Source organism: Ambystoma mexicanum, chromosome 1q, assembly GCF_040938575.1.
Source record: "Ambystoma mexicanum isolate Mex_15411 chromosome 1q, UKY_AmexF1_1, whole genome shotgun sequence".
Classification (NCBI taxonomy): Eukaryota; Metazoa; Chordata; class Amphibia; order Caudata; family Ambystomatidae; genus Ambystoma; species Ambystoma mexicanum.
In genome coordinates, this window is record NC_090922.1 from 1,125,659,292 (window position 1) to 1,125,673,578 (window position 14,287).

General features: G+C 43.3%; 1 protein-coding gene across 3 annotated transcripts in view; it reads left to right on the top strand.

Annotated features, from left to right (window-relative positions):
• Positions 1–14,287, top strand: part of VAV3 (vav guanine nucleotide exchange factor 3) — a 1,781,337-nt gene that overhangs the window by 112,958 nt on the left and 1,654,092 nt on the right. The window lies entirely within an intron of this gene.

Here is a 14,287-nt window from a genome sequence, read left to right on the forward strand (position 1 = left end):
TTCACTATAGCATGACTTGTGTAGCGTTTTTAGTTTTCTTTGGGGAATATATTGATTATGTGTAATTACCCAAGCTGAAAAGAGTATTGATTATTTTTGTGTGTCATATTAGTTAAGAAGATATCTCAATGTGTTAAGCACTTGTAATAGAGATTTGTTCATATGCCAGATTACTGAACGAAATCCCAACAAGACCATCTCAGCCTTTCCTCTTCGGTTGATAAACTATATAAGGAAGGCATGGTATCAATAGTAGACACAGACACAATAGATACAAGTTTTGAAAACCTTTATTCTGATGTTTTGGTTGGGTTGGTAGAATTCCTAACTGGCCCTAACTCTAGAATGGGAGTAGTCTCAACCATTAAAACAAATAACAAACAAGTCCAAGTCAGTCTAGTCAAAATAAAAACGCCTATACTAAAATAAAAAAAAACCTTGCCCTCCGTCTCAAAAGACAAATGTGTTAACGAAATACAAAAGCAAAAATAGTGTCTTAAAAGAAATGTCAGAATGCCTTAGGTAACAACTCCCTTCCCCACATTCAGCAGCACAGGGTCTCAAGAGTTTCTTAAAAAGGATAGGTGAATGACACAGTTCTATCAGTCTTGTATGCTCTGGCTTATTGGTATAATTCAGCAGTTCAGCTTTGGGTTCAAGCTCTTGGCAGTACAATCAGTTCCTTAGGCTGTGTCTGCCTTCTCATGAATACACAGTTCTGCTCTTGACTTTTACTTTGCCACAATTCAACACAGGCTTCCCTCCGCCGGGCTCGAGCCTACCTCTCTTTTCACATTCACCTTTTTACTTTATCACAGTCCAGCGCAGACTTCCCTCTGCCGGGCTCGAGCATGTCATTCTCTTTGTGGTGATTCCCTTCCCCACTTTCCTTCACATTTAACTTTCACTCTAACACAGTTCAACACAGGCATCCCTCCACTGAGCTTGAGCATGTCTTTCTGTTTGCGAGGATTCCCTTCCCTACTTTTTGTCTTTATATCTTTTTACTGTTGAAGACTTTCAAAACTGCAAGGCTTTTACGTAGACCTCTGCATGACCACTTCGACCTCTATTTAAACAATCAACAATCTTCCTCATCCTGCAGTGCTTCTTGGTACTTGTAGTTTTCTATTATCTTTACTTTGTCCTCTTGGCCTCTTTTGAAGTTCATATACTTTGCCCTCTCTACATATTCGCAGTTCACATACTTTGCTTTTCACTTATTCAACTTTCGCTCGGTATCGGGTCTACTTTCTTGCCTTCGGTTCCTGTTTAATACACTTCTACACAGAACTTTTCACAGAGACTTTCAAATGTTGATTTCGCTTCACAGGACCACTTTATTACTTTGTATACTTTCTTCATAATTCAGCAATTGTCCTTTCATTATGCATTTTATCAGCACACGTGCAACCTTCAACTTTTGGTTACAGTTACTTTTGCTTTCAACACAAACTCACCGGTTGTGTTAATTGGGCTTCTCTCTTCAACGCCTTTCATGTAGCAGTCAAGGCCGTTACCAACACCTCCTCTGCTCCTCCCCAGCTCCGTAGTTCACCCCGGAGGGTAATGGGCCGCTTTAAAGGATCTTGAAGATTTCTCTGTTCCGCTCATTCGGTTGCAGCCTTGGAATGCTTACGGCTTCCTGAAAGTGTGGAATTCTCGCCTGGCTCTCTCTAGTTCTTCAGAACTGCAGATCAGCCCCTTTGCCTTCCAACTTCCATAACCTGGTCTGTATCAGCCCCGAAAGAGCTGCTCCTTCTCATAGCCAGCCTCGCTCACTGTGTGCCTGTGTGCACCACCTTTTATCCTGACAGGGCGTGTTAACAAGTGGCAGCTGTGTATAGTTAGGATTACGTGCCTGACTCTGCCTGGTCTCATTAAAGGGACAGAGCCATTGCAAGTCAGTAGAGGTAATATTCCTGGTTTCATTCCTCATCTGCCTCGGCTCAGTAGTCGTTAATGTGAAGTGGGAAAGAATTAACAGAGCTGTAGTTTCCCATAAAATAAGCAGGGATAGGGGTTAGATGGGTTGTGGATAAAGGGGGATACCATGTCTCACCATTAGGTGCTTCTCCCCCACTCCCTGAGGACCCCCTACCCAGGTGATCCTCCCTCGCTTGTCCATCCCCAGGGTCGGGATTTAAAAGCAATGGCCTTTCCCTGGCCATCTGAGTATGGGATCCTCAGGGACTAGGTTGTGAAACACCCTCTGGGTTTTCACAAGCTGAACATGTAAACTTTGGTGAGAGCAACACCTACTGTGCTAAAAAGTTACAGACTTGCAGCAAAAAGCTATTTAAACTAATATAGCATCAACATGGTGCAGGTCTAGAATGTGGTCCCTCTAAAACAGGGGTAGTGGCATAAGTGGTTAGGTAGACAAAAAGGAGACAGTGGAACTTTTCCACCGGACGATACTGTGATCCTGGACAGATCATCTTAGCTCACTGCATATTACTGTGCTGTCTTGCTAGTGAGATGTATGTACAACCCTCTGGTGAGGTCTGCACAATCTTCTAACCTAATGGTGGAGCAGTGTGTCACTCAAAAGGAAAGACCAGCCTCTGCAATGGTAGCTGTAGCAGAACAGCCATGCTCAACTTCAGAGGGAGGAAAGGTGGCAGGCAGGTACAATTAGTCCCAACAGACAACACACAAGAACACCCGACTGTGGTATACTGTAAAAATATACACTTCATTATAAAGTCACACCTAAAATATTTATGATAGGAGAAAATAAGTACTCGGGTTACACAGAACACATTACAGAGCATCGTAAATAAACTGTAAATGCCCCGTAAAGCCCTAACTCAATCTTTAACTAAAATGGAGGCCCCATACCTGGTGGTCAGCTGCATACATATAAGCATTCAGTTATAAGTTAAGATAGAGACCCTTAGACAATATTACACACAGTAATGATGATAGGGTGCAGATTCCAAAGGAACCAAATGGAACTTATTGCAGGCTCCTACATGAAGTGTGCATAAGATATATGCATGTAATACAGAGCACAAGAGAACACAATGTCAAACACAGCCAGGAGGGCTACCAAAGGTATCTCTTTTAGATAGACTGTACCTACACCCAGAAGGGCATATTACACATCAATGAGGGAAACCATATCAGCACACAAAGATACAATGTATAACAGTGTCCAGTCAAAAAATCGAAAACAAAAGGATCGAATACCATATTTTTGAGTCAAAAGGACCGAAAAAAAAGGTTGAATGCATTTTTTTGAATGTATTTTTTTTGGCTTCCGTATATGAAAAAAGTGGGTTTTACACCAAAACAGGGGCTAGTGGGGGGACCCCCCCAAAAAATAAAAAAATAAAATAAAAAATGTGTCCTTTTTTTTCCAATCCTTTTGACTCAAAAGTATTGTCATTCGATCCTTTGTATTCAATACTTTCACCTACAACCATATATAACCGCTGAACGAGTGTAATGCATGGATTTATAAAGTCTCTATTACATCATGAGAAGTCTCTAAATATCCATTGCTTGGAGATGTACTCCAGGGACCTTAGGGGGACTCTAGAAAAAATGTCACAGTCCAGATGAGCAGCTTGCAAAGTCACTTCTAAGAGTTGCAGCATTGAGAAGAGTGGCCCACAGGAAAAAATAGGAAAATGGCAGATAAGTCTGTTTCTTTCCATAGTTACCATGAAGACAATCCACCCAAGGGGACACGAGTGGTGACCCAGAAGAAGAGATCCAGCGGAGGGTATGAGACCCAGCAGCCCCAGGAGCAGAAAAGCAGAGCAGGATTCGGGTCCCAATGTTATCCATCTGTGAAATGCAGTAGGAGGGGACCTGCAGAATCCAGCGACCACAGACCACGGGGTCCCCTGAGATGGAGCATCTGGAATAACCCACCAACCCAAGGCCTACAGGTAAGTACTTACAGTGGTTTCCTTCAGAAACTTGTTTCCCAGAAGGAGAAACAATGCAGTAAGTAACAGCTGCATTTTATAGGGTGAAATGAAGGTTGCGCTCACTTAGAGATTGGCATGCCGAGCCAATGATGACCCCAATGGCCCAATAGAAGAACAATCATCCTTCACTCGAGTGGGACTGTGAGGGGTCAGACATGTGAGGCAGACAACATTGTGAAGATTTTTCAACAAATGCCATTTTATTCAATGAAAATGTTGGATACACGCCTCACTTTCCCTACCCTGAAAAGGATTTCCCTACCTCAACCAAACTAAAGGAAACACTCTAACACAGAATATCTGTCCCTCACACCTATACATACAGTAAATAAATAAGGTAATGCATGGCAGTTGGAAGAGAACAAAATTAGTATAACAATTGAGTTTCTAATATAAAAACCATCTCTACTTATAACCTGGGTGAATTCCCTTTCCCCAGGTTTAAGTAGGATTCTGTCCCACAGTTCCAAAAAGAAATGAGGAAATCCTAGTTTGCAACAAAGTTCCAACACAGTTCTTTTGAACTTCAATTTGTCAACTGAACGTCTTAATTCTTCAATGATTCAACAAGAGTAAGATGTATCCTCTTCAAAATGAAGAACCTTTTCTCAGTTCATAAATAGCAACAGTGATTGTCTTGGTCAGGATGATATGCCACAACTGAGAAGTTCTGAAGAAATGTAACTCCTTTACAGCAGCTTTTGCAAAGTTCTTTCTTTAGCAACATAAACAACATAAAGTGTCTCTGTCAGCACCAATTTATAGCACTTCGCCAACTTCTACCTGGTTTACTTCCATGCCAGGCCTACTACCACAGTTCACACCTGGTTTACTCCCATGCCAGGCCTACTTCTCCAAAGGTGGGCTATCAAATAGAATCTCACAACAAGTGCTTTTGTAGTGAAGATCAAGAGGTTCACAACAGCTTATCAGTATTCAAACTTTTAACAGCTCTGCAGGGAAAACAAGATTCAAATTGGTGCTCTTTAATTTTCCTCTACAAATAATGCTCCTCTCCTTCTGAATAACACTTCCCAGAAGGCCAGCCTTTTTGCCACTCTTATTTCCCCACTGCACCAGCAACCAAACCTGGACATGGATAGGGTCTTATTTGGCTTCTCCCATGGCTATGGCAATGTGAGTTTATACCAATATTTGCTATATGCTGTACCTAGTATGGGCAACAAGTTTCACAACTTCTATACCTTTCATGAGCCCCCTTTTGCCTTTGGCAATATCTGTTGGATTTGAATTGCCTTAATTTTAGTCTCCCTTGGCTTGGGCAATGCTTGTGTGTATTAGTTCCTATTAATATTGCCTCTTCGGGTTGCTTTGTACTTCACAAACTCACACGCTTTAAGTTGCAGTCATTTGGTTTTGTAAAATGTGACTTCTCTGCTTCTTAATAGTTTGGTATCCAAAATTACTTCTAGGACCACTTCACTCACACACCCGTGCTGCTTTCTGATTATTCGGTATTCAGAATCACTGCTAGGATAACTTTCACTCATATGTGAATGCTACTTGCTTGGTGAACGCCTGCTTAGAACATGCAAGCGGGTCCAGGCGTCCTTTCCCTCCTCCAACTTCTGCCTGTGCTGCCTGCACAAATCACTTTTGCTTCTTGCTCTTCTTAATGGCCTGCACCTGAGGGGGCCTTTTAAGCTTCTCAATCTTTCTCATGTGTGGGTCATCTGAACTAATGATCTGACCACTCCTGCAACATTGCACCTCCTTAGCCCTCTTCTTCGCCCCAAGTACTTGGGGAATTTTGGCAAAGTTAGCTTTTCTTACTTCTTTTGTTTCGCAATAAGCCATTAGAAGGGTGGGATGTCAGGGAAAGTTAAATATGGGGGTTTCCCATTCCTCCTGATCTACTTCCCCCATCATGTGATACTCCCGCAGAACACCACCCCAAGGTCCGGATCAAAAAGTGTCTGCCTTTCTCTGGCTACACGAGAAGGATCCCAGGCCAGATTTTCTGAGGAAATCATTGCTGATTCATCACAGCGACCCAGCATCCAGAAGTGGAATCCATGACGGAGATGCCTCCAGGAGGACAGAAGAATATGCACACGGCAGACCCGGTGGCTCAATATGGAAACATGGTCAGCACTCACACACAAACGGCCGTTGGAGCAGGATAATGGTGATGGCGACCAGAGGTGACCCAGACAAGGGCATTTGGGAGATTGGGGAGTCCCAACACTTCCCCAGGTGGCAGCAGTTTCCAAAATCAAGGCGGTATGCCTTGTTAGAAAATGGTGGTAAAATGCAGTAAAACAGCCCAGAAAAAGGCCCGAGGATGGAGGGCCTGGCCACAGCAGACTAGAAGGACCAAAAGCAGGACAAGGAAGTCTCAGAAAGGGCCCCTGCAGCCAAGGATCTGAACTGGTACTATGCCCAGGCCACTGCATCCAGCCAGTATGTCCAGAAGAGGGCCTGCAAATGCAGCAATGGTGGCTAGAAATCCTTGAGCAGGTAAGCATACCTGCTTATGCTCCAAACATCAAGCAGCTCTCAGGAACAGCTTTCCCCCGTGTATTCCTTCATCACAGTGGCTGGATTCTACAAGCCCACCAATCCCATCAAGGGATTTAAAACAAAGGTTATGGTGGCCAGCCAATGAGGTGGCTTCAAAAACATCCAAGCACTCGGGCCCACCCTACAGGGAGTGTAGTGGTCTTCCCAGTACCAGTAACTGGTCTAAACTAGTGCATACCACCATGGATGCCGCAGTCTTGTGCTCCCAAATAGCCCATCTGTCAAAACTGCAATTTTAAGGCCTGCCTGTTGGTTTACCTGAATAAAGGAACCCCCCTAAACAAAATAGCAGAGAGTCGGACTTAAAAAGAGCCATTAATACCCCAATGGCTGCCATAAAGGCATGTTGGGCTATTAATAAGGTCAATCGGCTTGTAACCCTGGTGAAGCCAAAACTAAATGTTACCTGCCAACAGCCTATCCCCTAAAACCAATGTAGGGTAATATAATCACCCTAGGGCAGAAATGGGGTACCCTCCAGGCACCCCTGGGGCTGGGCATTTTATGGGCAACCCAATACCAAATCCCTTAAGTATATAAAAAAGGGATGTAGTGGCAGGGGGACTTCAGTAGATGTCCCTCTGACCACAAAAGTATATTAAAACCCACACAAAATGAAGAGAGAAAAAGCAAAAAGAGTAGGCATTCCATAAAAAGAGACTGCAGAACCCCAAAAATGAAATTGTGCCCTAAGTGGAAGGTAATGTGCAATCTCACATTGTGGTTGCATTGATCAACAAATTGCCTGCTCTCCCTCTCCTGATAGCCATTGGTGTGGATGGGGCCCTAGACAGGAGAGAGACCACCAAATGTCACAGGTCTTCAGGTCAGCTTATTTGACACCGAAACAGGTTGCTTTTTTGTAAAAAGATACATGTTCTCCTTCACATTAATTTGCAAGACTCTATCAACCAAGAAAGAATACAAGAAGGTGACCTTTGTGTACAGTTTCTTTTATTGAGTGTATTGACATATTTAAAATATAATACAAAAACCCAGATTCGATTTTTTTTAGGTTTGCATCTATTAGTGTTTTGGTACTTGTAGACTTCCATTTATGATGAAGAAAATAAAGGTAGAGTCGTGCTCCTTTTCCATACGATGCTTCTGGATGTTTTTTCTATTGTTATCCTGTTGTTTTATCATGTGACTTGTGTTTCCAAGTAAAATCTACACAACAGGATGTAGTTTAGTTCCTGAAAGTTAAACATTCACAACAAATTGCTCCATGCTATATGACAAGAACCTGAAAACAATGTGGTCAAGTGACAACATTGAATACCTGGCTCAAATTCATTCAAGCTTCAGCACTTAACAAAAGTGTGTGATCTTGGGCAACTCATTTAATATCATAGTACCTATCCTATTAATTTGACCAGTCCCTAAACAGTCAAACATTGTTGTTCCTCAGGAATTATTTAGTTCTTAGGGTGTGTTTTTCAAAAAAGCATTATTCATGGATTAACAGGCTTTAAAATTGCATCATATATAATACCACTGACCATTCATATTTTGCACTTCACACAGTCATTTGCTTCTTAACTGACTTGTGGCAACATCACTTGTCAACTATAACCTCCTTCCAATTTCAATCTCTGTGCAGATACGTTTTCCTTCCTGGCAACTTCTAATCTGTATATTTGTTCATTGCTAATCTATGTGTCCCTTCCTTGTTGCTTTCAGTCTTTCTCCTGCATGCATGCTTGAGCACATGCACATTCTGTGAGGCTGGTTACCTGTGTTCTGGATCTATGATAGGTTTACATATGCTTGCCTCACAGCTTCTCCTGTCCTTTATCTGTGCTAGAACACATAGACCGTTCTCATGGCCTCCAATCTTTGTCCTGTACCCATTGTAGAGCACATGCACCTTCTTCATGGCTTCAGAACCTGGACTCAAAAAATATGCTCTTGTGATGTTCAACATGAGTTTGGCATCTTTGCTGTGGTATGTCTACCTTTTCATATGGCTACTGATCTGTATCCTGCATTTATACCGTCACCTTTATACCTTTTTGTTATGGATACTTTTGTTAAATGTTATCCTGTGCCAGTGCTAGAACACAATTACCTCATCATGGACTGTTAGCATGAAATGGCAATTGTTTATTTGTTTTCATTATGGATGAAGGGGATCAGCGGACTTAAAGAGTACTCATTTCTATTTTGATCACTGCCAAGGCAGCCGGATAATGCAACAAAGGGCGTTATGGAGCGCAGGTGAGTAGAGATTCTTGGATCTCATGCTATCTTTGGTTTGTGTCTGTGACCCGGGCCCAAATAACTCTTAAGATGCTCCTGTGCAAGCAAATGTGATGCTCTCGATTTTCTTATACAGAATTAACATTAGATAAGTTAAAGTTGCTAATATGCAGATGCAAAGACATGTCACCATCCACAGCAATGCATGAGTGATTTGGAGCAGTTAGCTGTAATCACACTCTGACAGCTAAAGTCTTTGCTGGCCAAACTTGTATATATGCTTGATATTTACAAAAGCTTTATTGTTATTGTGACTTTTGTTAAAAATGAAAGGACATGTGTCCATTCCCAGCGTGCATTAGGTAGTTAGTGATTCCCATGTCGGAATCCCATCTGCTTTTTATGGATGATACATTTCGCCTCAGCCCATCTTTCTAGACGAGAAAGGACCATGGACGCAAATATCTTACTATCCACGACCATGATCATGATGGGCCAAAACTTCTTACGGTCAGAACGGAGGCCCTTTTTATAAACGGGTATGATGTAAGATATCTGCAATGACACAGGAACTCATTCCTTAGGAGAATCTGTCTAAAGAATGGCCCCAAAATTGTTATCCAGAGTTCGGGGGCAGATTTGAATAATACATGTGTTAACATGTTCGGTCCCATGGCACGCAAGATGCTTGCCTTCAGACTCTTTAATAGTGCATCATAATCATCATCATCATCAAATTCCATTGAACAGGGTCCAGTCTCCGAACCCTTAGAGACACTTATACAATAGGTGGTTTCACCAAATTTCCCCTGAAAGGAATTTATCCATTCTAGTATATTACTATTATTATTTAACTGTTGTCTGCGACCCACAATGATTATTCACTAAGTACCAGATGCACCTGATGTCCTTTTTTACAATAACTTCCAACATAGCCTGTTTATCGCGCTGGACCAACTTACATTTAAGGAGTTTCGCCCAGCTACGATACCCTGTTTAATCTTGACCACCGCAGCCATCCTCATCTCCTTAGACATGATTTCTTTCCTAACTCTCCTCAAATCCTTATGCATTATTAACTTTTTCTCTTTTGGTAAGGCATCATGCACATGTACATATTCTTTGGGCTGCTCAGTGAGAACCAAATATACTTTATCAGAAATGTTTTGATTGATCAAGTCCTCAAACACATTAGGGGCAACCTTTCCTTTTTTACAGTCATAATCAGTACTTCTTAATACCTGATACAAGCTTTCATGACATGTTATTTTCTTTGAAGACCACTTAATACTGTTGTCCCCAACATTTACAAGTGCCATTCCCAATATTTTATCATGATACTCCTCTTTCCTCAATTTAAGGGTAGGAGACAGCATACTATGGTCGCTAGCTGTAGTTCCCATTATTCTCAGTATCTCACATTGATTCCACAGATTTAGGTCCACATAGATATAATAAATCACTGATTCAGACTTGCCGTTGGACCATGTAGCTCCCATAGGGATGTCTCCCTCGATGTTCCCATTGAGCCGTATCAGGCCCATAGATGCAAGACAAGCTGACCACACACGTCCCGATGTCTCTTTGCTAGTGGACATTTTATATTCATTTAGCCATCCACCTGGATCCCCCCATCACCAACCAGAATACAACAGGAGTTAAGATTCCCCCCAACCCCCACCAGGACATGTCAATTTCAATGATTTGTTTTCCTATTCTCTATAAAATCCCATAGTGCCTTTAAGACAATAGGAGTGAAGCCAGCATTTATTTATTTATTACATTTATATAGCGCGCAGGCAGCCCAGGGGCATTGGGGCGCTGTTACTTGTAAGGAGACGTAGTTACAATGGGTACAGGTTGTGCCTTGGGTTACAGTAAGGCAGGATCCTGTGTTGAGCGATAGGGAGTATCATACAACATAATACATCATACATGTTAGTCATGAGAGCTTGAACATATGGGGTTGGTTAGGTGAACAAGGTAGTTTTCATGGCTTTGTGGAAAGCAGTCAGTGAAGGTTCAGCTCGCAGAGAGGTGGGAAGGGTGTTCCATTGTAAGGCAGCAAGGTAAGGGAAGCTGGCGCCACCTCTCTAGCTCATTTTACCCTAGGTACGGAGAGCATATTGGCATAGGGTGTCCTGGTGGGTCTTGTGGAGGAGACCGGGGGGGATTCTCTGGGATAGGTACGCTGGGGCTGAGAGGTGGACGCATTTGTGGGTGATGCTTAGCGCTTTGAATATAATCCTTTCCTTTATGGGGAGCCAATGGGACGCTTTTCTGGCAGCAGTGATGTGCTCTCTCTTGGCAATGCCTTGTGCAGCACACAGGGCGCTATTCTGGATTACTTGCAGCTTCTCGAGGTTTTTACTGGTGGTCGCTAGGAAGAGAACATTACAGTAGTCTAGCCGGGAACCAGTTATGGCTCTGGTTATGTTGGTGCATGTGTCTTTTGACAGGAAAGGTGGATTGAGTTGAGGAGTATTGCATGGTAGGCAGCATAGGAGTCGATTGCGTTTACTTGTCTGGTCATAGATAAATTGGAGTCTAGATAGACGCCTAGCGTTTTTACCGTGTCCAGTACTGGGATTCTGATTGAGTCAATGGTAAAGTGGCTAAACTGGGCGTCAAGTTTGTTGAGGGTGTCAGGGGATCCTACGGGTATGAGCTCAGTTTTGTCGGAGTGAAGGCAAAGGCCGTTGATAGCCATCCACATTTGGATTGTGTTATATATGTTGTTGAGAGTCGCGCAGTCAGTGTCATAGTCACCTGTTAATGTGAGAGGATCTGAATGTCGTCGGCGTAGTTGGTGTAAGAGATGCCCATGGCGTCAAGGATAAGGAAGAGGGGGCGGGTAAAGATGTTATAAAGGGTAGGGGAGAGGCAAGAGCCTTGGGGCACACCACATTGCATGATGGTGGGTGACGCAGTGGCTAGGTCAGAGAAGACCTGCATGGTCCTGCCATGGAGGAAGGAGGTGATCCATGTGGTGGCTTCTTGGGAGAAGTAGGCTGTGGAGGTGAGTTGATGGCAGAGGATGTCGTGATCTACAAGATCAAAAGCTGCAGAGAGATCGAGGAGAAGGAGCAGGACAGGTTTGCCTTGATCCCTTGCATCATCCATTTGGTTTTTGAGGTTGAGTAGGGCGGTCTCTGTCATGTGCCTAGAATGCCAATATATATTCACAATCAAGATGACAGCGGTATGTGTGGCACTTCCTATGCCCAGCTCCAAACCCAGGGCCCCCTCTTAAATGTCAAACCATCGTCCCACTTTCCATTGGGGCTGTAACCTGACTGCAGTTAGTAGACCCTCTGATGGACGCCCACCAACACAGCGTTTGGCATTTTGTAACAAGAAGACATGACCATCCCGTATTGGCTCGGTCCTCAGCCAGGTCTTTTGTAACAGTATTACATCATAATTTCCCAACACGTGCCCCAATGCCTCTTGTTCATACAGTTTTGAGTGCCCTCTCGAATTCCAGCATACTAGTTTTCATTCAGTTAGAGATGTTGATCGTCAGTTTGTGCCCCCTTTCCCTTTGAACACAGGACCCTCGATACCCAGGACCATTCGGTCTCCTTACATTTTGCAGATTGAACCACGTTCCGGGGAACTACATCCTCCCTAGCTGCCTCCCCTTTGTAGAACGAGGTTGACCCATCACTCCATGGGCAGTCCCCCTTTGAATGTTTCTACCTGACATCATAGGACTGTGCGGAATTACATCCTATCTCAACTGGCGCATTAGCGTGGCTTCCTTCATAATTTCATCATATACAATTTTGGATCTTATATCCAGTGTAGCTAGATCCATTCTAACATCCTCTATAACATCGACTTCTGTTATGTCTTTAGTCGAGATTGACTGTAAATTCGAGATTCCTGCAAAAAGAAGTAATGCGCTCTTTCTTTTCATCACCACCATGTTGGGTTCTTTCATTATGCTTTCAAGGTTTACACAATTTTTGCATACAGAACTCCCCTGGGGGTGATGTACTCCCTATTGAAAGGGACTACCATTTCCTTCTGCTGGTGAGTTGCTCAACCTGCTGCTTATCAAAACGTGCATCCGTGTATTGGGCCCCCCTGAACACACTGAAGGTTTGTTGCAGTGCACCCTCCTCTGACCTCTGCTTCACACCACCTGTGATACCTATATGGATTGGGGCTCGCACCTGCTGCACATCACCTGTGTTGCTTATATGGCCTGGATCGCTTCCCTCCCATTTGCTCCTCCCCTCACCCTCGTTGATAATCGACCCCCATACTCACATAATTCGTATTGTGATGTATTTCCACCTTATTCAATTGGACCCCCTGGTGATTAATTCCCACCCTTGGTGTGTTTATTGGGGGAAGCAGTGCCCACATCCTTTTGAGCATCTAACTTGAGTAACCAAGGCATGTTGTATCACTCCCATACTGGAGGGCACAGTATCACCAAACACATTGCTGGTGATACTTGAGTCTTAATCCATTGCTGTTGTTCCTTGTATTGATTCATCAAAATGGTGGCCAAATTGCTCTGAAGTTGTTTCCCCAATTTGTCCACCATGGTCTTAGTGTCTTCTGGTTGATTTTTAACGACATCTGCATACAATCGTATTTTCCCCTCTTGACCTCACACACTGACCTGAGCACTGACTTCCTTATCAATTTGATCTTCCTCCAAGGCTATGACTGGATATATAGGACCCAGAGATTACATTTATGTGGGTTCAACTTGATTTGTGGCTGCTCGATCCTTTGTATGATTCAGATTTGTCACTAGATTCCATGCCGTCTAGGGGGTGATGTGACCAGACCGGACGCATTTCTGAGGAATTTTCTTGAGCCCTTACCATTGACTCTTCTTGTTTTGAGACGTTAAGACTTTTTTGATTCCCATTTATTTATCTCTGCTAATTGCTTTGGGCTCTTGTGGAATTTCTATTGACTACTCATATTGGCTGCAGATATTGATTGTTTTGCAGGTGATGTAAGATCAATAACTGCCTGGTCATGAGCCTGATCTATTTGGACCTGTTCCAAGACAGCCAGTTCCACCATGGTCAATGGAGTGGCCTTATCTCTGCCACCGCTATCTCCCCATTTTGCCTCACTATGCGGTCCTGAGGAGCCATCGTCTGTTTTATGAGCGTGTACCCTTAATGTACACAGGGAGCCTCCTGATTGTGACCCTGTTCTTCTTTCTTAATTTCTTTACACAGGTGATTTTTGAAGCATGCACACAGTTTCTCCGCTCCTATCAGGGAGTCTAATTTCGATGTTACTGATTCTAGGATCACTCTGTGCAGGTTCACTTCAATTTTAATGTTTTCATATAGGCTCACAAAAGATGTAAGCATCTAGTTTAGTGCATGTAGCACTGAGCCATCCACCCCTTTGTTCCCCTTCTTGCCAATTGTGGTTGTGCTCGCTGTCGTCAATACTGTGCACTTTATTTTCCCTCTGTCTCGGACTGGAGTATTTAGCATTGTTATCCTCAAGATGTCTTCATATGTCACTTCCAACAAAGGGGGAGTATCAGGTGATGTCTCATCAAACTGAAGAGATGTGTTTTTTGCCTTTTCATCCACAGCTTCACGCCT